The sequence below is a fragment of the Hyaena hyaena genome, unplaced genomic scaffold, assembly GCF_003009895.1.
Source record: "Hyaena hyaena isolate Hyena2069 unplaced genomic scaffold, ASM300989v1 scaffold_798, whole genome shotgun sequence".
Lineage (NCBI taxonomy): Eukaryota > Metazoa > Chordata > Mammalia > Carnivora > Hyaenidae > Hyaena > Hyaena hyaena.
Genome location: NW_024081428.1, coordinates 719,455 through 744,927, shown reverse-complemented (window position 1 = coordinate 744,927; position 25,473 = coordinate 719,455). Strand labels below are relative to the sequence as shown.

The window sequence follows — 25,473 nt, the reverse complement described above, 5'->3', positions numbered from 1 at the left end:
GTTAAATAGCTTTAAGAATAAAAGAAATTATGGCATGTGATAAAATGAATAAAATTAATTTTGGAGAAATATCTAATAGCAAAATATAAATATTACAATGGACTATCAATTGTATGAGATATTGGAATGCTAACAAAATATTTTCAGTCTTATAAAAATTTAGAAAAGACATAATTCCATGAAATTACAATGCTAGTAGTAGATCATTAAAGTTATGATAAAACATTCTAGAATTATTGCCATTCAACAACTTTTTACATATAATTATAAAACTATCTGAAATAATAAATATTTAAATTAACAACTGAGTCTTTAATAATCATCCCAATGTTTGATTTGAAGCATTTCACATTGAACAAGTGAACCCAGGAAATAATAGGAACTACTTTATTGTTTTCCTTTTCTACTTGTTTCAACGTGCTCTGTGGGACTAGGTATCTAATTCCCGAGTACTTGGATGAGATCCAAGGCAGACCCCAAGACTTCTCTCTTCACCCAGGTAATGAAAACCCTCTACCATATATATAATACATATATATATATATTTAATTGTTATTATGTATCCCATTAAGTAGTCAAAATTCTCTACTTAAAACTGATGTGTGTCTTACATTGTTGGTGGGAATGCAAACTGGTGCAGCCATTCTGGAAACAGCATGGAGGTTCCACAGAAATTTAAAGATAGAGCTATCCTATGACCTATCTATTGCTCTACTAGGTATTTTTCTAAAGGATACATGAATACTGATTTGAAGGGGCATGTGCAACCCAATGATTTTTGTTTCTGTTTTTGTTTTTTATTCTTTTAAGTTTAGTTATTTTGAGAGACACATTGAGAAAGAGAGAGAGAGAGAGAGAGAGAGAGAGGAGAATACAAAGCAGGCTCCATGAGGTCAGCACATGGAGCCCAATGCAGGCCTCAATCCCACAAACCATGAAGTCAGACCTGACCTAAAATCAAGAGTTGCATTGTTGCACCTGAATTTAGCCTCAGCCCTTCCATCTTGACCCAGAGTTTACCTTCTGGGCCTGCACTGGAAGGGCTATGAGACTATCCTCAGGTGCAAGGAAAAAAAAAAACAAGAGGACAAGGGCTAATGTCCCCTGCTAATGGTTATGTTTGACACAGTTTGCATACTTTGTCCTTGAGATAATAACTATTCCCTTGAAATTCCCCAAAACCCTAGACCTTGCCTGGAAAATAACGACTGTTTTCCTACACACCAGGATAAGGATCGCTCTCTTTATCACTTTGTAGCCTTTTTACAATAACTGCTCAAATCTGCTTCTGTACTGCCCGCTTGCCTGCTTGCTCATTATAAAAAGCCCTAAGTCCTTGGACTCGGGGCCGCACATCTAGAGTTCCGTGGTAACTCTGTGTGTTCCTGGCCGGTAATAAAGACTCCCTCAATTCGGCTTCAGGGGTCTCGGTTGGTCTCTAGTATGTTTAATTGACTGAACCACCCAGGTGCCCACCCCACAAATTGTTTATAGCAGTACTATCAATAATAGCCAAATTATGGAAAGATCCTAAATTTCCATTGATTCATGAATGGATAAAGATGATGTGGTATATATACCATAGTACACATACACACACACACACTCACACACACAAACTCATGCGTGCACACACAGACAGGAATATTATTCAGCCAGCAAAAATAATGAAATCTTGCCATTTGCAACAACGTGGATGGAACTAGAGTGTATTATGCTAAGTGAAGTTAGTCAGTCAGTGAAAGAAATAATATATGATTTCACTCATATGTGCAATTTAAGAAACAAAACAAATGAATATAGGGGAAGGGAAGGAAAAAATAAATTAGATAAAAATAGAGAAGGCAGCAAACCATAACATATCTTTTTATTTTTAATGTGTATTTTTGAAAAGAATGTAAGCAGGGGAGAGGCAGAGAGAGAGAACAAACTGATGGTTGCTGGAGGGGACATGGGTGGGGGACGGGCTAAATGGGTGATGGGTATTAAGGAGGGCACTTGCTGTGATGAACACTGGGTGTTATACATAAGTGATGAATCACTAAATTCTACCCCTGAACAAATACCACACTATATGTTAACAACTTGAATTTAAGTAAAATCTTTTTTAAAATGATGTATGTCCTTTGCTTTTTCTCCCTCTACCTCTCCCTGTCTCTCTCTTTTTTCTCTTTTTGTATGTCTTTTTCTGTAGTTCAGAATTAACTCTGGAAGAATTTAATGAAATAAGGAATATGGTTGGCTTCTTCATTTTTCTACTGTGCATTTCTTTCCTATGCTAAATATTTATCATAACCTCTTACATCAAAGCAGGATAAGGAAGCAAGATTAAAGAATCCAGGTATGTCTTACTTTACTGATTCTGCAATTAGTTTGAGCTTGTCAGGAATTGACAACTAATTGTCTTCTGGGTTGCCTTTAGAGGCCACTGAGAATCCCCTTTAATTGGCCTCTTTGGACAGCTGTATCCTCCTTTGGGTAGCAAATGAATAAGTCCAATTTATTTCTGCTGAATTCTTACATCTTCAGGCAGCTGTCATCTAAAAGAATGTGAGGGTGACACTCTCATTTGGTGTGGTGATGTTATAGAACTTTGTCCTTTTATAAATGGGCTTTTAGTTATTTCCAGCCTACAACCCGCATATCACTTTACTCAGCTCCCTGACTCTGAGACTGCTTATGCATTACTTACCTAATAGTCCAACATGTTTCTCAAACTATAGAAAATCATACATATTCCTAAGGAGTCTTCTTGAAGTAAAGGTGCCAATAAAGGTGGACTCGCAGCACATATTGGTAACTAGTGCCAATGCAATCCTCTTAATAGTCTAACTCCTTTTTAATGGACTGGAAGTTGTTGGTGACCTAATTGTCCCTGATACGACTTTTGGATAGCTCCTTTGCAAGTCCTGAAGAGGTGATTTAGAACTTAACGTTTAGAATGTGAGTGTGGTTGACATCTCTCATTTTTAGACTTCAGCACAAACTGATACAAAGTCCCAACTTAATATCCGGTTATACATATTTATGTATTCTTTTTATTACAGTTTTATTTTATTCTTTTGCATTCTGTAGAATCATAAAAAGTGATCACAAAATAGGATGTTGACTTAAAGAGAGCCAAATAAGAGGCTGTCATGAATGTTTTGAAATGGAAGAAAAAACTATACTGAAACCAATTGTAAGTATGAGGACATGTGCAACAGATGCATGAGAAGATGCTCAACATCACTCATCAGAAAAGTGCAAATCAAAACCACAATGAGGTATCACCTCACACCTGTCAGAATGCCTACCATTAAAAGCACAAGAAACAACAAATGTTGGCAAAGAGAAAAAGGAAATCTCAGGCACTCTTACTGGGAATTCAAAATGGTGTAACCACTTTTGAAGACTGTATAGAGTTTCCTCAAAAAATTAAAAATAGAACTACCCTATGACCCAGTAATGTCTCTATTAGGTATTTACCCAAAAGATATGAAAACATTAATTTGAAGGGATATATGCACCCCTATGATTATTGCAGCATTAGTTACAATTATGGAAGTAGCCCGAGGGTCCATTGATAGATGGATGAATGGAGAGAGAAGAGATGGTACACACACACACACACACACACACACACACACACACACACATTGGGATATTATTCAGCCATAAAAGAGAATGAAATCTTGCCATTTGCAACAACGTGGGTGGATCTAGAGAGTATTTAAGCAAAATAAGCCAAAGAAAGACAAACACCATATGATTTGACTCATATATAAAATTTAATAAACATATCAAATATAGAGAAAGAAAACAAAAAACAAAAGAGACAAATAAAAAAACAGACTCTTAACTGTAGAGAACAAGTTGATGGTTACCAGAGAGGAGATGCATGGAGGAGTAAGTTAAGTAGGTGAAAGGGATTATGAGCACACTTATTCTGATGAACACTGAGAAATATATCGATTTTTAAATCACTTTATTGTACATTCAAAACCAATATAATACCACATTAACTACACTGGAATTAATTTTTAATTATTTTTTAAGCATGAGAGTATGTAAGGAAAGCTGATTAAGACTGTTTATTCCTGTGGAACCATTTTGATCCTTACATGGATATGTACTTAATCTGTAATATTTTTATGGGATGCTAAAGTTGTAGAATCTTTAAAATGGGTAACATGTAGACACATATTCAATTATAATAGAGAATCTGATACAACTGCATGCCTTTGTGTTAAAAATAGTATCACTGAAACATACACCTTTTATATCTAAGCCAATAAATCTTACAAGATTCATGTACACATGTACAGGGTTTGAAACTACATTTTAAAAAATGTTCGCTGAATTATCCAAAAAGACCCCATATTTCAATCTCCCAGTTTACTTCAATGGAGTTTTAGTTTGTAACTGTCTTTCCAATTTACTTCTTTTCTTCTTAAAAAAGCTTACCTCTCCTTTCCCCCAAGACTTGCCTCTGGTTTTGCCACAGCTCATTTGTCCCAGATTGCAAATCTCTTACTCCTGAATAAACACACATATTGTGCTGAAAAAACCACCACTACCGCCATCACCAATAACAACAACAAAACAGTGTCTGATGATTCTACTCTTATCTACACACAAAACAAAAACATTGTGAATAATTACAGATTTAATAAAGTATTTCTGGTAGTACTTCATTTTCTCTTTTCCCACTTGATCTTTGAAAATCCTTAGTGTTAGATGATTACAGCTCCCTCCAGAAATGTCATTTGATTTTATTTATTCTTTTAATCCCTAATTTATGGCAAACACAGTTTTTTAAAAATCATTTTACTCAAAAAGTATTTATGTATTCTTAAATTTTATATTAATTTTTGAGACAGTGCAAGTGAGAGAATGGCAGAGAGAGGGGGACAGAGGATCTGAAGCAGGCTCTGTTCTGACAGCAGTGAGCCGGCTGTGGGGCTTGAACTCATGAATCTTGAGATCATGACCTGAGCCAAAGTCGAACACTCAATCGACTGAGCCACCCAGGTGCCCCCAAGAGTATTTATAATTTACAATTAATAGAAAACAATAGACTTTAGTCAAGGCTAATGTATACATGGGGTGAGTGTAAGTACAGAATATTAATGGAGTATTAGTTTTAATAAAACGGTAGAAACAAAAAGCCTGAATTCGTTATGACTTTGGGGCATAATTTCTTTACTTACTTAGACTAAACACCAGAAGTCAGTATGAATGTCAAGGACAGAAGGTAACTATGTATGGAAAAACTCAGCATAGTTTTTAAGGTAATAGCTTACTGCTACTTGGTAGAAATGGAATTCCACTTCTGTAAAAGAAGAGCAAATATTATCTGAGTTTATTGAAATTTTAAAGCATCTTTTTAACACAAGTATTATATCTGGACAGGGCTATTGGAAATTATTTTTACAGTTAAAGAAAATGGCATGTTATACAAGAATTATTATTCCATCATAGTGTATGACGAATTAGTAGAATAAAGTATGTATTTGCATCACGTGAAGAGAGCATTTACATTAGGCTTTAGTTTTTTTTTAGCAGAATATTAAAAAACCTCATTCAGATTGTGGTTTGAATGTGGCAGAGTCTATAGTACTTCATTTTATATTTTAGTAATTATATCAAATCCAACTTTTCTTTTATCCTTTGTAAAGTTCCTATTATGGGTAATATTTGATGCAGGCATAGTTTTAAAATTAGAAATGAGAAAATGAGCAGGTTTTGTTTCCATGAAAAAATAATTAGTTGACTTCACTGAGTCACTGGCACTTTAGAGAGAGGTTTCTATAGCAATCCTAGCAAATAATTTTGGAGAGTAATTCTAAGACTTTGGTCAAGTTTGCCACCCAGTTTTGTATTGCAGCTCCTTCTACTCTTTTATAGAGTGAATGACAATCAATGGATCATAAGCTAAAGATAATGCAGAGCATTGAAGAGACAAGGAAGCAGGGGGAAAACATTGGCTTCATGAATGCACCATATATTGTGCATGATAGTTTATACTGTCTAATGCTGTGTGTATGTCCTGTTAAACTACACTCTACCTTACTAAATGGAGTAAAGTCAGAACAAAAAGAAAGAAAAAGGTCCTACTGTAAATGAATTAAAAATCCAGTTATTTAAGGATAGAGCTAAGAGATGCTGATGTGATAAGAGGGAATGTATTCAACAAGCTAATACAATTCAACTTTGTATGAGGTCATGGCCATTTATAAACTGAAGGACCCATAATTAAGGATGGACCCAGAGAAAGCACTGAATATAAGTATAAATATATATATATATATATATTTAAATATGTTCTTTATAATATAGCACATTTTTGAGAGGTAATAGTTTGATAAAGCACAAGAATATTCTACAATGATAGAAGAACATGGTGGGAAGATTGAAAGTTAGACTGGCTATATGATTTCTTACTATTCCAAGATAGAATGACACATGTAACATGTTAACAAATATATTATGTACGTATATTTGTACAAAGAAATATTTTCAAAATGTTTTTGTAAGAAAGCAAAACATTAAATTATGTTCTAAAATTTTTGTGATGTTATTTTTAAAAAACTAGAGAAAAACCCTAAATAGTGAAGCTTAATAAAGTGAAAACCATATTATGATCAACGGTTTACAGTAAAAAAAATCTGTTTAATTAAAAAAAGAGAGGTGCCTGGATGGCTCAGTTGGTTAAGCCTCCAACTCTTAATATGGGCTCAGGTTAATATCCCAGGGTTGTGGATCAAGCTCCACGTAGGGCTCTTTGCTAAGCATGGAGCCTGCTTAAGATTCTCTCTCTCCTTCTCTATCCTTTTCTCACTCATGTGTGCCCTCTCTCTCTCTCTCTCAAAATAAATAAATAAACATTTTAAAAAGGAAAAAAATAAAAAAAATTAGAGATAGGCAAATGCAATAGGTTCAGAATATGATCTCAAATTTTTTTCATGTGAGAAAAGCTACAGTTTTTATTGACTATTTTCCCCAAAGTATAGTATCTCATCTAGGGTGCTAATAAAAGTCCCTCTGAACAACAATTCCATGTCTTAAATGTGAACACTCACAAATTTTAAAAATAAACTCTGATTTAGGTTTTTAGCATGTTTTCAGGCTGGATATATAAAGCTGGCTATATTTTGATACAATGTTATTTCAAAACCTAAAGAAAAGAAATGGAAAAATAAAATACCAATATTGTGTAACTAATGCACATGTCAGATTTAATATTACACTTCTGTGTTGGAATTACTGGTTCAGTAAAACTTTTCTGTGTTTAATTATAATCTGAGCTTTTAAAATGCTTTTGTTTTCTTTTTTGTTATTTTGTGTTTTTGTTGCACGCAATATAATACCTATTTTAGAGTCACTTATAAGAAAATAATTTAGAATACAGTGACCTGTACTTTATTGTACATGTTATTATTCATCAGATACAGAGAGTCAGTAATATATATATATATATATTTATACATATGTATATATACACATACACATATAGATCCATGTTCTCACATGTACTTAATATATATACTCTCATATATTTACCTAAAAGTATATATGCATGTGTATATATGTATGAGTATATAATTTTTATATGTTTATTTTGAAAATGGAAAGGAATACTGAATAAATGAATTATTTTTTAAAAGTCCGGCTTTCAAAATGCAATATTTAACATTATAATAATAAAAATCTTTTACTTTGATTTAACTATATAGTCACTTTTCCTTAATACCTGTAATGATTACACAATTTTTAAGTGATCTGAGAGAAAAACTTTGGGAGATCAATGGAGGTCAAAATATTGAAGTTTACATTTTTAGTAATAAATATAAAAGAAATGTCAAAAAAGATGTGGTCTAGGAATAAAAATACACAAGAATAATAAATTGTCATATTAGCAAAAACCCTGCCTACAGTTTATTATGAACTGTGTAAAGGTAAAAATCTCATAGAGGATATTTATATGGCAGTACATGTATAGATATGCAAATATCAAATATCATTTGTTCCTTTTTAAAAGGAAATTTGGTATACTGTGGGAGGTATCAGTTTATGTGCTGTATGTCTTATAAATATTAGTAACTTTTTTGTTGTTTATGTGAGTATGTTGGTGACTGTTGAGAAAAATTCATGGAGAACTGAGAACACAGAAAGAAAATGATTTCCTAGTGTCAGAAAACGTCACACTTTTCCCAATATATTAAGGGTTACCAAGGTAATTCAAAATAAAGATCAGTCTAACACACAGATTAGAGTTGATCTTTTTTCTTGATTCTTGCTTGGGATAATTTATAAGATATATAACACCTGAAATAGGGAATTATATATGTCATTTTCCATCCATCAGGTAAAGATCAAGATTATATAAATCCTTCAGGGAAAATATAGAGAAGCTTAGTTTCAAATCTAACAAATTAACTATATCCAAGTTATAACAAATAATAGGTAAGGAAGCATTCTTAGACATCAGGAAATATAGGGCTTCACTGAGAAGCATAATTTCAAAGACAGGTGGGATGTTTGAGACTATTTTATAGTAAAAAGGCAGTCTCCAAGAGAAAGAGAGTGAAAGCAATTAAAAGCACATTAAGAGAAGTTTTGAGATCTCCTTTCTTCTTAATTCTGTGCAAACAGAGCTCATCTAATTAAATGTATGTATCATCTCCATCTTTATAGTAGCCACTCTCCCAAGCATATGAAGAGACCAAAAATGATTTTCTGAGGAGTAAAGATAAATTCTGAATGTATAGAAATAAAATATTTAAAAATATAATAGTAGTAGGAAATATTTTTTAACCTTTGGAATCCTGAAAAGTTAAAAAAATAAAAAAAGGCTGTTGCCAAGGAAAGTGAGATCAACAAGACCATGGAAAGGACCCAGCAGTATGGACAAGGGAAATAGAAGCTCTACGAGTTATAAATTCATTTAAGGTAAAGCTAAACTCGTGTGTCAGATGAAGAAAAACTTTCCTTGAAGTGGAGAGCCAGAAGAGTGTACTCAGTGCACCTGGAACAGAAAAGACAAGCCCCAACACTGGAATCATCAAAAATAAAAAATGAATCTTTTCAAAGATGTCGTGTAAGTTTAATGGATTGTTAAACTCACAGGTTCCTGGGAAGAAAGAAAATACAAAAGAAAAAAAAAGTCTCAAATAAAAAAAAAATGATACAAATTCAACTTTCAAAGGTTTTGACTATGACAAAAATTAGACAGAAACTAAGACAACAGAAAGTAAAAATGAGTATGACATTTTAATTTGTAATATTAAGAATAGGCTAGGATATAGGGTTAATTGGGTTTTAGAGAAATGTGTTATAGGGATATAAAGCTATAGTTTAATTGTAAAGTTTGTAATTCAATCTAATAATACAATGCTACAAATAAGAATAAAAATAGGGGTGCCTGGGTGGCTCCGACGGTTAATTATCTCAAAATGAAAGATATCTCAAAATTATCTCAAAATTATCTTAAAATGTGGGACGTCTGGGTGGCTCAGTCAGTTAAACATCTGACTTCAGCTCAGGTCATGATCTTAAGGTTCGTGGGTTCGTCAGGCTCTGTGCTCACAGCTCGGAGCCTGGAGCCTGCTTCGGATTCTGTGACTCTCTCTCTCTCTGCCCCTCTCATCTTTCTTTCTCTCTCAAAAATAAATATACGTTAAAAAAAAGAATAAAAATAGATTTGTAATTATAATGGGTAATTTTGAGTCATAAAATTAATATTTATAGTAATGTTATAATTTCACAATATGGAAAATGAAATTTTATTTCATACTAAGGTTGCTCTTCCAGAGACCATTAATGGGAACCAAAAGATCACATATTTCTGTGCATAATACAGCTGTTTGGATCACTTCAGGTTGCGATGACAAATTACCAAAAACTGGATGGCTTATGAATACCAAAAATTTGTTTCTCACAGCTCTGAATGCTGAAAGTCTGAGATGTGTGAAAGTGCTAGCATGGTGAGGATCTGATAAGAGCTCTCTTCCGAATTTATAGATGACCATTTTCTCGTTCTATTTTCTCAAGACAGAGCAGGGAGAGAGGAAGCAGTATCTCTTGTGACTCTTGTAAATACAAAAATTTCATTCTTTGAGGGCTCGATCTTCATGACCTCATTAATCCTAATTATCTACAAAAGGCCCTACCTCCTAATACCATCACACTGGAGAGCAGGATTTTAAAAAAAATTAATGTTTTATTTATTTCAGAGAGAGAGAACCTGAGAGAGCGTGAGCAGGGGAGGGTCAGAAAGAGGGAGACACAATCTGAAGCAGGCTCCAGGCTAGCTGTCAGCACAGAGCCTGATGCCAGGCTTGAACCCATGAACCCTGAGATTTTGACCTGAGCCAAAGTTGGATGCTTAACTGACCTAGCCACCCAGGTGCCCTTTAATGTATGCATTTTGAAGGGATTCAAACACTCAGTACATAACAGCATCATTCCATGCCCTCATAACAATGACTCCAAAACACAGGGAGTTTTTTGAGGTTGATCAATTGCAACAGATAAAACAATAATTGACTATATCAGTCTAAGGAATCACTTTAAATGGTGTGCACTGAAAAATACGCTTTCCTGGTTATTTACTAATTATCGCTTTTACATATATTTTGAGTAAATAAAATGTTTATGTACAAACGGGACACATATGTAAAACAGTCTATAAACTTGTGGAATAAATTAAATAAATTCTAAAATACATAATGTTTATTGTCAAGGCACCCAATATCCAGGAGAATTACATGTTAGTTAGCAATCAGGACCTCGTAATGAACAACATGCCTGTATGCACAAAATTTCTTACATGCAAAACCAATGAGGTATTTACTAATTATTTTACTCCCTCCATCAAATATGTATTTAGGACATTCTCAGTGTGGGTACTGTGCAAGTTTATGACAATGAAGAAGATATAGAACCTGTCCTCAAAAAAGTGAAATTGTATAAACAACGATAAGACAAAGATATTGAATCGGTTGAAAGTACAATGTTAAGTTAATTGGACTAACAGCTCTAATTCTAATAACTTTCTTTCTCTTTTTCCTGTCTACGTCTTTTGGTATGTTCAATTTTTAAATAGTTAAACATACCAAAGCCTGATAAGGTCCCTGGATAACAGAAGCTTCTCCTTCCCTCTCCTAGCATAAATTATAACCACATCACCTTGTTTTTAAAAATTATAGGCATTATCATGTTGAAATTATTGTACTTATATTTTCTCTCATTTGATTTTCAAACCAGATCTTATAACAAAGAATGAAGAGGGAAGATCTTACCAATTTTATTATTTTTTTTCTGTTGGGTCTTCTTTAACTAATCCAGAATAAGCCCTCAATAAATAATTTTGGAATGAATAAATGTTTTTTAATAGTAGGTTGTACATTACTTATAATACATTCTTGAAGTCCCTTGAAATCCTGTTAATGATGTTTTTACCCTTTTTTTTTCCTTCGAGGGCCTATATATATACTTTGCCTACTGTCATAATAGACTACTTGAGAAAAATAAATACTATAGCTTTAGCAAGTTGAATTTCCCTAACTGATGGCTATACAATTTTTTCAAATGTAAAAGGTAGAATCTAAAAAATAGAATCAAGTATCTCATATCCAAAATATCACTAAAATTTCTCTTTTTTCTAAATAAGTTAAAAATATGAGTTTTATATTTGTATACGAAATCATTAATTATCATGTATAATTCTTCTAAACTTTTTATTAATGGAAGCATGCAACCCACCAGAACACATTCAGTTCAGTCATATTTAAATTAACATTATTAATATTTCAAAAAATCATTAAGAGATGAACATTTATAATTAAGTAATCTAACATTTTGGGTATCCATATTAAAGTATTTGATTTAATAGGTATAGTGCCTCACTATATTTAGCATGGTAATTATGTTTGATTTTCCAAGTGGAAATGATATAGGTATTTGTACCACGAATAATAAGTCATGTTTACTCAACTGAGTTATTCAAATTCCAAAGGCCAGAGGGATATACTCTTTCTTATATATGTATATACATATCATTATGTGCTACTACTAGTTATGTGCTTTTAAAATGAGTTAATTAAATTCTAAAAGTACAATTTTATCCTGAATGCAGTATGATATATGTTTCCAGGAAAGGAGGAATTAATCAAAATGCCTAATTTTAATTTATCAAAAATAATTTAACAGACATGGGAGATAATGAGAAAAGCTTATAATCTTTGCATGCCACTACTTAAAGATTCTTAAATATGCCCTACTTTTATATAAATTGAAAGTCATATGAATGAGATGTTTCTTTTCATTCATCTTATAAAAGGAAAAAAGATATAAAACAATGAACTCAACCTTTAAATTACTACCATAAACAAGGTGAGCTGTGGTAGTGATTTGAATGATCACTCCTTTTATAATAATTTTATTTTTCACTTAAAATATGGAAGCTGTGTGCCTACTGAACAAACCAAGAACATTTTACACTCATTTTAATAAAAAATAGAATACTTAACATTAAAATATTTAGATTTATAGTAATGAACTAATTACAAACTTGATTTATTATTAAAATCTCACTCAAAACTGAAGATAAAATGTTCACTACCCTTTTGTCCTCTGCAATGTATAACGTCTAACACTACAAAATAAAGAGAAACAATATAAAGAAACTTAATCTAGTATTTCTATAGAAGTTAATTATACTCATTTCTCAAAAATAACATGAACAATTTAATTCACTATAGCAACTAATATCCCATTATATTTTGTCTTAAATATATAAGATGATTTTATAGGGTTTGAATGTGGTTTGTTTTATAAATATTTTCCTGGTCATCAAAATAATTAATCATACATAAGAACATCTGAGTTTCATATTTGTGCTCTTGTTTAAACACTATGTCAAATGTAGCTTAATGCAATTTATCTTTCAAGTTAATTATTTAAAAAGTCAGATTCGGAGATTAACTTAAGATACATTTTATCCCTTTAATTAATAGAATATTCCAAATGTAGAAAAGATAGGTTATATACATAATCAAAGTGACAAAGGTTACTTTAAATACATGGCTATAATAGAAATACTGGCAACAATTTGGTGGAAAATTGTTTCATATGAAATTCTATGTGTAAGTGAATATTTTTCTATATAATAATATTTTGTATCCTGCTTTGCTTAATTACAACTCATTTGCTTTCTTAATTTGTATTTATTATTTTTTTAATGTTTATTTTTGAGAGAGAGAGAAACAGAGAATAAACAGGGGAGAAGCAGAGAGAGAGGGAGACACAAAATCCAAAGCAGGCTCCAGGCTCTGAGCTGTCAGCACAGAGCCTAACACAGGGCTCAAACTAATGAACTGTGAGATCATGACTGGAGCTGAAGTCAGATACGTAGTTGGCTGAGCCACCCAGGAACCCCTCAATTCATTTAATTATTTATCTACTTTTTTCTTAAATAGGATTCAGTTAGGTTTTGGAGGTTAGGCTTAGTGTTTACTGAGTGCTAAATATATGCCAGTTCTCTTCTAGGAACTGAGGATAAAGCAGTGAACAGAAGAAACAAAGATTCTAACCTTGAGAAATTTATGTTACAATGATATAGACTGAGGAAAAACACACAAAGAAATAGGTACATAATGATAAAGAGGTCAGTCCAACAATAGGTTAAAACATTTGTAAATATTCATGAATCCAACTTGGAACACCTATATGTATAAAGCAAAAATTAACCAACTAAAGGGAGAGATAGACAGCAATAAAATCAATAATGGTTGGGGATTTTAATTCCCCACTTACATCATTGGGGAGATATTCAGACAGAAATCAATAATGAAACGTCAACCTTAAATAACAATTTGGGCCAGATAGAGTTAATAGATACACATAAAACGTTCCATATTAAAGTCAGTAGGGCTTGGCAGTAGGGCTGTGAGTTTCTCAGACCAATGAGGAAGACAGTTGTATGGATGCAAATGAGAAACTTTAACTACAGATTGGGCTAATGTCTTTGGACCAACATATGCAACACATCTCTTTTGGACAGAAAGGTCTTTCTTCTTTGTCTGAATATCACAAAAAACAAACAAACTCATCTTATGTGGATATTTCATAATATGCGAATGGTTATCTTCCTCAATACTTTCCTTTTTTCCCCTAATTGCTTTTATACCACTAACAAGGTTGAGGGCACAGAATATTTTGTCTGGGAAAGACAGTCATTACTCTGGGAGAAAGAGAACTTTCTCAACACATTAACAGTTACATCTTAGTGATAACACGCATGGGAATTGTTCTTGAAGGCATTGAACCAGGGAGTATAATACAAGACTGGATAGAAGAGATGATTAAAATGGCAGCATGACATGAGATTTAAGATACTGGCAAGAATAACGTTACATATTGTAATACTCTTGTGTAATGGTTTTTTGAAACTTTGCCTATCAACGGCCTAAAGTAATGAAGTGGAGATCCCAAAACTGTCCTGTAGAGTATGAGAAAGACATTAGAATGTACAGGGATGTGGTGAATTTAAAAATAGTCTCCTGGGTGGCTCACTTGGTTAAGTGTCTGACTCTTATCAGCTCAGGTCATGATCTCACAGTTGTGAGATCAAGCCCTGTTCCAGGCTCTGTGCTCAGCTGACAGATTATGTTCTCCTGAAAGGCTAAGAAGACATTCACTTTACTATTGAAAAAGGAAAATATTAGTGAGAATGCACCAACTTATTTGAGTTGATTTCCTCAAAAGGCCGTAATTGACATTGACAGGCATATAACTGGGATTTTTGTGTGTGTGTGTGTGAATAAGAATGAGGATTCTTGATTAACGAAGACCAGAAAGTGATATTTAAAAATTCAATGCAAGACAGAAATAACTACTATAATAGACAGTAAGGACTACATGGCAGCTGAAGTCACCACATCTATAGGGATCCACAGTGATGGCTAACAAATCATGGTTTTTCTAGAAGTGAGAAAATTAGCAGGTGACACAATTGTTGACTGACTTTGAGAACTGGAAAATCAAATCAAAATATGGTGAATAGAAAGCTCATGTCAGTTGTCAAAATAAAGAATCACAATTTCTCATCCAGTTACTAGATATGAACAGCTCTTCAGCCCGAAGCTTCTAGATTGGAATGGAGGCACGGTTTCTCTGAAAATGACTCTGAAACATAGCAACAAATAAAGACAGTAGGTACTTCCCTAATCATCCCAAATGGATTTGTAGTTATTTATCAGAGTAATTTATATGATGAGGTGGGAAAAGGATCATCTAGCCCTTTTGAAGTTTGCACTCAGAGCACAAACTCTGAGAAGACACTGACATCTGGGAACAAATAATAAAACTTTGTAAACAGTAAGCATATGGAAACTCAATGATAAATGGAACCCTAGTCTGCCTATTATCTCTTTTTGTAAATAAAATGCCTACAAGCTCACACTTTCTTCATCCTTTGACTACTATCTAGCTAATTAAGAGAGATATACTAGTAATTGATAGAACTCTCACTTTGGCCCACTGACCTTTCATTTAAGAGCCATTTGAAAGGAAATGTGAAATTGGAACCTTCTAATACTATCTGTTCCCAACCTCTTCACCTTTACACACTTAAAGATATATGAGTAGTGGTTCCAACAATGTCTACATTTATTTTAGATTTCCACCTCCATCCAAAGTGGCAAATAAGATCAGAAAACTTAAACAGTAGCATCAGTTATCACTCAACCAAGCAGTAGTCTTCATCATAGTTTTTGTGGTATGTACACTGAAAGAAAAACATAGCCTCTAGAAATTTTTATGAGGTTATTGGTCTGGATAATGCATTAGTTTTAATCTGTATCAATAAAGAAGATAAAAATGAGACGAGATCATTTTGAGATCATTTTACATGATCTGTTTTGTACCAGAGTTATGTTAACTGCCCCGCTCTTTGGCAGATAGCTCAAAGAGGCCTTGATCATCTTAACATTTCACATAACTCACACTGGTCCACTGTATTGATGCATGACATCTTTGCTGATTATACCTAACAAACAGGAAGTAACAGTATGGATGCCCTAATGAGAAGCATGTATGCTAAGAAGTGAAAGATAGATCCTACAAATATTCAACCTTCTCACATTGACATTTTAAGAGTTGAAAGGCTTGGGATGTGTCAGGAAATTCTATTAAAGACAAGTTATTAAACATTGTAACTTCCATCACTATGAATGAGGCAGAGGTTCAGTTCTTTGGATTTTGGAGATAGCATGTACTCTGGCAGAGTGCTACTGTGATGAATAACTTGATGTGTCAACTTGAGTGGGATATGAGATACCAGATATTTAATAAACATCATTTTGGGGTATTACTATGAGGATGTTTCTGGATAAGATTAACATTTGATTTAGTAGACCAAGTAAAGTAGATTGCTGGTGAGCATTCTCCAATCCACTGAAACTGAATAGAACAAAAAAGAGGAAGAAGGGAGAATTCAATTTTGCTCAACAGCTTGTGCTACTCTTGAGCTGTAACTTAAGCCATCAGATCTTCTGTTCTCAAGCCTTCAGACTTGAATTTGGCACTAGGTTACTGACACCACTGGCTTTCTTGGGTCTCTGGCTTGTAGACAGTAGACAGTGGGACTTTTCCTCCAAAATCATGTGAGTCAATTCTTTATCAATCTCTTTCTCTCGATGATAAATAGATGATAGATAGATAGATAGATAGATATAGGTATTAATATCAATACTTATTCTATATCACCTGTATCTATCTATTATCTATCTATGTATCTATATATGTATCTATGTGTTTATGTGTGTATGTATGTATGTATGTATCTATCTATTTATCTATCTACCTATCATCTGTCTCCAATGTTCAAGATTATGACTAGGTGTTATGGGGCGCCCGGGTGGCTTAGTTGGTTAAGCGTCCGACTTTCGCTCGGGTCATGATCTCACGGTTCGTGGGTTCGAGCCCCGCGTCGGGCTCTGTGCTGACTGCCAGCTCAGAGCCTGGAGCCCGTTTCAGTCTGTGACTCCCTCTCTCTCTGACCCTCCCCTGCTCACGCTGTCTCTCTCTCTCTCTCCTAGAAATAAATAAAACAAAAAAAAAAAAAAAAAAAAAAGATTATGACTAGGTGTTAAAGAAGGCAGGTCCAGCACCCAGTCTTGGAGAGAAACAGAAAGGGCCCACACCAGGCGCTCAGCTGAAAACAAATCTACCTTAGTTATCCATATCTCTATTATTTATATTTTAGAGGAGATTTACTTATACTGTGATATGTTCCCCCATGTGTTAACTGATAATGAGAATGGCTAATGTTGAAGCTTAGATTTTTTTCATATTCTGCCTCACAAATTCTGTTTCTTACTCATCTATTGGAAGCCATCACTATTTTTGTTGACTCATTATTAGAAAATAGTGCTTCTTTACCAGTGAATCAAGCATACTTTCACAAAGAAAACCAAAGTATCTCAGAGGTACAACACCCTTGATTTTATACAATTTATTCATAGTTTTATATGAACATTATCTGATTTGGGGTGCTTTTCAGGATGAGACAGTCAAGACTGTTTATTTTTAGGTATATTTATACTTTTGACACAGAAACTTGCCCATGATACTAAGAAAGCAAGTGTACAGAATGATAGATTGGAAAAAACTACATTATGTACTAAGAACTGATCTAGTGCTATGTATACATAATATATATGTACATATAATATTAAACATATATTACATAATTGCAATATATAAAGTTACATACATATCTCAAAACTAATGGAGTTATTAATGTATCTCATTGTACAGATAAAGAAACAGGGAAAAGTAGGATTTAAAACTAAGCATGTTGTCTCCAGAATTGTACTCATAATCATCTTGTGCTACTTCTGTTCATATATTTATTATTGGAGTTTGCAATATGAAATTCACACATATGCATGTGTACTTTGGAACAATTATGTAAGCATACGCACTAAATTATTAGCAAAAACTATCTCTCACAAATGAAATCATAGTTGTGATGGTATTACTTAAGTAGTCATTCCTGGGGATATATTTCATTATATTACATAGAATATTTATTATGTTATGTTTTATTATAATAAAACCTCTGAAACAAAATGCAACATTATAAAGTAAGACACATTTTTAAATTAGCAAGTATAAAAACAGTTCGATCAATATTTCAGGAGGATATAAAAATATAAGAAAAACTGTAACAAACATAGAACATTAAGCGAATTAGTTGTAAACAATATTTATCTACTTATACACTATTATACATATAGTGATTAGTGATGTCATAAAAAATTAATATATAACTAGATTGGATCTAGGAGTGAGATCTAGGGATATGTGGATTGTGTGCACATCCCTGTGTGTGCGTCTCATGATGCATGATGGGCAGAAGGTCAGGCAGACACATGTAAGATCGTTAAGTATTAATGTTTCACAACTGTTAGTAAAGAGAAAATATGACATGAAATATCAGGAACAAGAATAATAATCTTGGCTAACTCTAAAAACCCCTTTAGAGTCCAAAAGTTTCTTGGAAGCTACAATGTTTGTTAGTAAGGATGCAGTCTAGTAATAATAGCAGCAGTGCCATTTGCCTGTAAATATATACTAGGCAAAGACTTCTCACCAGGACATATGTGACTATAACCACTACTGAGTAGCTCATTTTTCAGCATCTGATATCAAACTGGAGTCCCAGGTTTGACACTGTTTGCTAAACGGAACAACCAGATGCTAGTTATATCACTTCTGTCATGGAAAGGAGCCACGCTTTTACTCATAGGTTTAGGCATTTATTTTGAATATGAAATTCCCTTTCCTGCTCAAAGAGCTTCTGACAAAACCACTATATTTGGACTTAGAAAATAATTATTCACCATCGTGGTATTTTACATAAAATAGTTTCCTATAAACAAACTCATTTTATAACAAATAAAGTTTGGAAATGGCCTCTTGCTTATGAAATTTTCTGGTCTTAGTTCATTTCTTTTACACTAAAGCATCTACTCTGATTTTAAAAAAAAAGTCTTTTAGAGAGTCAGATAAGACATCAGTTAGCAACACCTTGTAAAGCTGAGGTAGCACCCTCCAAAAATGATATATGTATATTCTAAATCATACACCAATATCCAGTGATATTCCTCCTATATCTAGAATTTATGAGTTTGAGAATCAAAGAATGGAGCCATAGGTGCACTGGAAATTTTTTTCTGTTACTATTATTCTGAATGATTTCTTAGTAAACATTTTGCCTCCAATCACCCCAAATTTGGGCCCTGTTGTTTTAGAGGCCAGTAAAGGTTCCTAATCTGTCACCAAAGACACAGCATTTGTTCCATCCAAATGGAACTTAAATGCATGGAATCCTTTAGGTAGCATCCAGTTTGGCCATGCTTTTTTATACAATTCAGTGAAATACTGTGCTAATTTAGTGTGGGAAGGGTAGTTTAAAGAAGAGGCTGTGGAAGATATTATAAATAGCAACTAGGACCATGTGACCAGTGGCAGAAACAAATCCCGTAATAAAATAAATATTTCCTTACTTTGACAAAGGTATATATGTTCATATGTCAACCAATAATTTACTATTTGTTTTACCCTCTACCATTCTCATAGTATCTAACATAAGTCAATAGTGCTTAAACATATCCCTCAGTATTAAAGTTGCATTATTAAATCCCTCAGTATTAAAGTGGCTATTATTCAGCTAGAATGACCATCACCCAAAGATGGAAAGGGTGATTTATGAGAGGGAGGTGATACATGTGATATATTACATAAAGAAAATTAGTGTATTTTAAGTTGTATGAGAGTTATTTGTATCATGTTAAATGAAAGCATGGTTTTTCTCTTGACTTTTAAGAGTTAAATATGCTTAAAAGGATTTTACGGTGATACCACATTGAAAAAGGGTACATTTTGCTGGATTTTGTTCTGTGTCAAATTAGCAATGTGAAACAAATCTTCTTAGAATTTCATTTCTGCATGATTAAAGGCTAGGTAGGGTTCGGCATGAACTTTATATGCATGAGTGTTTGAAAGGTGGTGCTGGAGCAGCAGGCATTTTACTATAAGGGTTTGGATGGGGCATCAGGTGCCATTGCAACTGATATGGCTCACTGACATGCTGGCACATCTTGTCGGTGTAGGCCACCAGTCAGTTCCACAGCTCTTCTACCTTCCCAAGATCTCTTCCTTAAGTTTCTTCAAGTTCTGGCAATTTCAGGCAAATGAATATACAGGGGCAGGGCAAAAAGTGCACTTGTTTCATCTGGAGGTAGTATGCATGAATCAAGTTGGAGTTGATCAAAAGTCAAGTGTAGATTTCAGCTTGTTCCTGGGGGTTTCAGTTCGTTCTTGTGGGATCCACTTGCTTTGTCCTCAGAGGTTTCGGTTTGTTCTCACTCTGTTGATTCACAGCCATCTTTTCTTCCCAGCTGCTGTCCCTGCTGACCTATGGCAACTTCAATTTCACCACCAGATTCAAGACAATAGTCACCCAGAGACTTCTTAATCAACTCTACAATTAAGTAAGGTCAAATCCGTCAGAATCTATCATAGTGCCACCACTCTGATCCAGACCATTATTTCTCACTTGGATGCTTGCAGTCTCCTAACTTTTGGCCCTGCTTCTACCCTTTACCCTTTTAATGGCGATTAACAAGCAACTTAGGTGATGCTGTCAAAATGATAATCAGATTATGTCACTCCTCTCTTCAAAGCCCTGCATCAGAATTCCATTTTACTTGCTGCATGTTTTCTGCACTGACCATTATGTTTCTTTGAGATCTGGTTCCTGAACTCCTCTCCTGCTACTCAACCTGTAATGTTACTTATTCTAGTCACTTTGGATTCATTAATTTTCCTGTAGCTCATCAGGCTTGGTCCCAACTTAAGGCACATGCTTTTTTTTTTTTTTTTTTTTTTTTGCTTAAACATTGCCTTTTCAGGGAGGACTATCCAAACCATTTAACTTAATATCACAACCTGTTCTCACATTCTTTAATTATCAATACATAAAATTACTTTCTTCAGATTTGTTCTAATGTTACAAATCTCAATGATCTCATAAATGTTTCATATTTTGTCTTCAATTATATTTTTATTATATATCATCTATCTAAAGGAATAACTTTTAATAGAGAACATAATTAACTAAGAGACAGTCTTAGTGAATTGTTATATTATTTATTTTAGAGTCTGTATTAGTTTCTCATGTACTTGCCACAATGAAGAACACAAACTGAGTGTCTTAAAATAACAATTATTGGGTTCCAGTTCCAGAGGCTAGAAGCCCCAAATCATAGTGTTGGGAAGGCCATGATCTTCTGAAACCCATAGAAGAATCTTTCTTTGCCTCCTCCTCCTAGCTCTGGTAGTTTGCTGGAATCTTTGGAGTTCCTTGGCTTGAAGATGAATCACTCCAATCCTCTCTCCTCATACAGCTTTTTCCTCACACCATCTTCTCTTGTGCATTTCTGGATGTTGAAATGTCGTCTCTTTATAAAGACACAGTCACATTGGAGGAAAGCCCATCTTAATGACATCATTTTAATTTGAATGCCTCTATAAAACCTTATCTCCAGATAAGTTCAGAATCTGAGGTATTGAGAATTAGGAGTTCAACACTGAGGGAACATTGTCACCCATAACAAGGTCCATGCTGACAACAGCTGACCCAAGGAGTAAATATCAAATGTACTTTTTAAAAGATTAAAAAGGCAGAAATCTCGGGGCGCCTGGGTGGCTTCGTCGGTTAAGCGTCCGACTTTCGCTTAGGTCATGATCTCGCGGTTCATGGGTTTGAGCCCCGTGTCGGGCTTTGTGCTGACTGCCAGCTCAGAGCCTGGAGCCTATTTCAGAGTCTGTGTCTCCCTCTCTCTCTGACCCTCCCCTGCTCACGCTGTCTCTCTCTCTCTCTCCTAGAAATAAATAAAAATATATATATATATATATAAAGGCAGAAATCTCTCTATAATAGCAGATAAAATAGCTGCCAGGCTGCATCAACCAAATTCTTCTTCAGGACTTAGTCCCCTAGCTGCTGGGCATGTTATCTGTAGATACCTTTTGGCTCTCAGCTTTCTTGAAGAAATGCTTCAGCTAAAAAGCGTAGCCTCACCCAAGATCATGCCCTCTTGAAATAATAATTCAAAATAGTGAATAGCCAATACAAGGGTATGGATGCCAAGTCTCTTTGCCACAATTCACAATTAACTTGTATCTGTAAAATTTTCCTTGGGGCTACCTGGGACCTTCACTGAAACCATATTACAGTCTTTGTATTCTATCTGCTCAAATTGCATCATAGTTTCCCCTTCAGTAATGAGAATTCCAATAACACTCCTTAACTAACCTTCTACATTCTAATCTCCATTTCAGGCTCTGCTTTAATAAGATTTGCAGAATATTCTTCTTGTGGATATCAGCATGTGATATCTGGTATCAATATGGTTTGAGAAAGTAGACACTAAGGTAAGATTTGGGATTAACTGCTGTTCCACTGGCAATGATATCACCATCCCTATTAATAGGCAACAATAATAGGCCCTGGCATTAAGTAATTAATAGTAAACTTTTAACATTTTTTTTGGGGTGGCAAACTGAAATGATATTCTGCTGAGAGATTAACTAGCAGATACCAATGGGAATAATTTGAGAAGATATTAAAGAAAAATAATGAGGTATTAGTAACTATGAGGGCTTTGGAATTGAGTTGCCATTGCCAAGCACAAAGGGGGCTTTGAAAAAAAGAGAAGAAATAAAGAAGAGTGATTAATTAACAATTAAGTCTTTACCATGAAAGTCAGAAGAACCTCTTGTTAGTATATAGGAAGACTCTCCATTTCTGCGACCAGAAGGAAGAAAAACCTGAGACCTTAATCATTAAAGGATCAGAACTCCATAGAGGTTTCATCTTTCAAATTATATATATATATGAAATGATAAGATCAAGAACCCCAGTTGAGAAGGGATGAGATTTTGCCACCTGGGATTGGAATATGTGCACTGATTCCTCCTCCCCAATTTTACATGTCTAGATTATTCTAAACTCTCTGAGTTTACAATAGATTTCTACTCCTTCTTAGTAGGAGCAAGTGTCTCCCAATGCTATCAATGCTTAATCAGCAGAAATCAAGTGAACAAAGTTGCCAAAATCAGTGACAATGTAGAAAGGGCAATGTGGGAGACTGATCCATTAGTGTTATGGAATTTCTTAATAGAACATGGCTTCCCTATGAGGATAAATATAGGTGGGCAGTCACCAGAGATAATGCTCAGTTTATATAATGAAAAACAGGCAATCAGGTGACTGAGAGCAATTATTTAATAAAGTGCCATGACTTCTTGCCTAACTGTCAATTTTGAGGTAATATTCATACAGAGAACACAGTGATTGAGGCTGAGTCTGGGTCTTCAGGAGGAAAAACTGTACGATGACTCCTGGGCATTCATTTCTCAAAGAGACCTATGACTATTTATTCAAGTTTTAAGTTTACAATGGTATGCAAAACACCAGAGTATAATGATGAGGCACAGTTATGGTGGAGACATGAGGCACATGGATACATAAGCATATTGTGTGGGTTAGGCTCACAGTGAGTCCACTGGGTCTGCAAAACCATCACATGGCTATCTCTCCAATCACCAAATATGTAATTGAAATAGACACACTGTGTAATTGGAAGGATTTTCCATTTTTTCCTTGCCTTGCAAGGTAAGAGCTTTCATAGCAAAATCCAGGTGCAACACTAAAAATGCCAGTTTCTGTGAAGAAGAAATTTTCAGGTTTCTGCATTGTCAGGACTTTCTGAGGAAACACAATTGAAATGCTATTAAGACAAAGAATGTGCCATTTTCCCCAAAACTATTTGTTCTTCACATTATAAGGGTGTTATATCTATAGATATATTATTCTCTCTTAAAGGTAATAAAACTCTGAACCATTTGTTTATATTTCAAAATGTTGTAAAAACAAGGACTCGCTCTTATTTTCTAAGAGAAGATTTTTTTTACATTAAAAAGAAGGTCTTCTTTTCTCAGGGAGGTGGCTTTTTTGAGGAATGAGATAGGAGTGCTATAAAGGAGTTCCTATATAAGCTGTTAGATGCATGATTTCAGGGTTTTTCTCCTGTACATGTGCCAGTGACATTTGCCCCCATCGAATCATCCCAGGGGACTGGAATACAGATAATCAGTACTGTTACTACAGTAATAATAAGTCTGATCTCTAATTAAGAAACTTCATGTTTGTTTTCAGGACAAGATAAATAAACATAGATATTAAAAACATATGAGCCCCCAGCCAATTAAATAAATAAATAACAATATTGAATCCCAGGAGAAATAGCTAAAATTAGTAGGTCTTAAAGACCTAAAGGATCCAAGAATTCATTGTTTCCATTTAATTTACCATCTGGCTCCAGAAACGAAACAAAACAAAACAAAACAAACAAAAAAACAGATGGAAGATGACAGTAGATAACTGCAAACTCAACCAGGTAATAACCTAAAAGCAGCTGTTGTGCCAGATGTAATATATTTGCTGCAGAAAATTAACATGACCTCTAGTACATGGTATGTAGCCATTGATCTGGCAAATTGGTTCTTTTCCATTTCTATCAGAAAAGAGGAGCTGAGAAAGTTTGTATTTGCTTGGAACAGACCTCAGTATTCATTTATAATTTTGCCTGGAGCTATGTTGAATCTTCCTTCTGTCTTAACATCAACCAAAAAAGACCAGAACCAGCTGGACATGCTGCAAATACTATATTCTTCCACTGATGAATGAGATTCTGGATTACACCACCAGTTAACTGCTGATACTAGCAGAATTATCACTTGAGTTTGACAGGAACATAGAAGAGAGATAGATGATAGGGAGAGAGATTGTAAGGAAGACTGCATGCTGGTTAAGCCCAGAGCCCAACTGTAGTAGTAAGGGATACGATTTGTCCCACTAACCTTGCTGTTTCATGCTTTCCTTCAGAAAATAACAGGTTAGAATCTTGGAGCTCATATATGTTCTACTTCCAGTGTAGCATAAGGGGTAAATTGTAGTGGATTGTGTGATGCGCTATCAGATTCCTCCATAGGAATGAAATGACGTTCCCCCCACTTAAGTTCTTTGTATCTCTCCCAACAGACTGTTAGTTGGCAGACCTATTCTGGATTTGCCTCACTTAAGGAAAATAGCTTTGGTTAAGGTTATGTTGCCTTTCTGAGGCTGCCTGCAACCAAAGACAACCTTAAAGTTTTAAAGTTTATTTACTTATTTTGAGAGAGTGAGAGTGGGAGAGGAGCAGAGAGAAAGAGGGAGAGAGAGAATCCCAAGCAGGCTTTGCACTGTCAGTGCAAAGTTCGAACTCAGGAACCATGAGATCCATGAGATCATGACCTGAGCCAAAGTCAGACACTTAACCGACTGAGCCACCCAGGTCACCCGACCAATGACAA

At 34.3% G+C, this 25,473-nt stretch overlaps 1 long non-coding RNA gene across 1 annotated transcript; it reads right to left on the bottom strand.

Moving 5' to 3' along the window:
- Positions 1 to 23,326: 23,326 nt before the first annotated feature.
- On the bottom strand, positions 23,327 to 25,035 carry LOC120221647. Its single transcript, XR_005525862.1, has 2 exons — positions 24,982 to 25,035; positions 23,327 to 23,827 (listed from the first exon to the last, which is right to left on the bottom strand). It is a non-coding gene; the product is annotated as an uncharacterized LOC120221647 (long non-coding RNA).
- Positions 25,036 to 25,473: the final 438 nt, after the last annotated feature.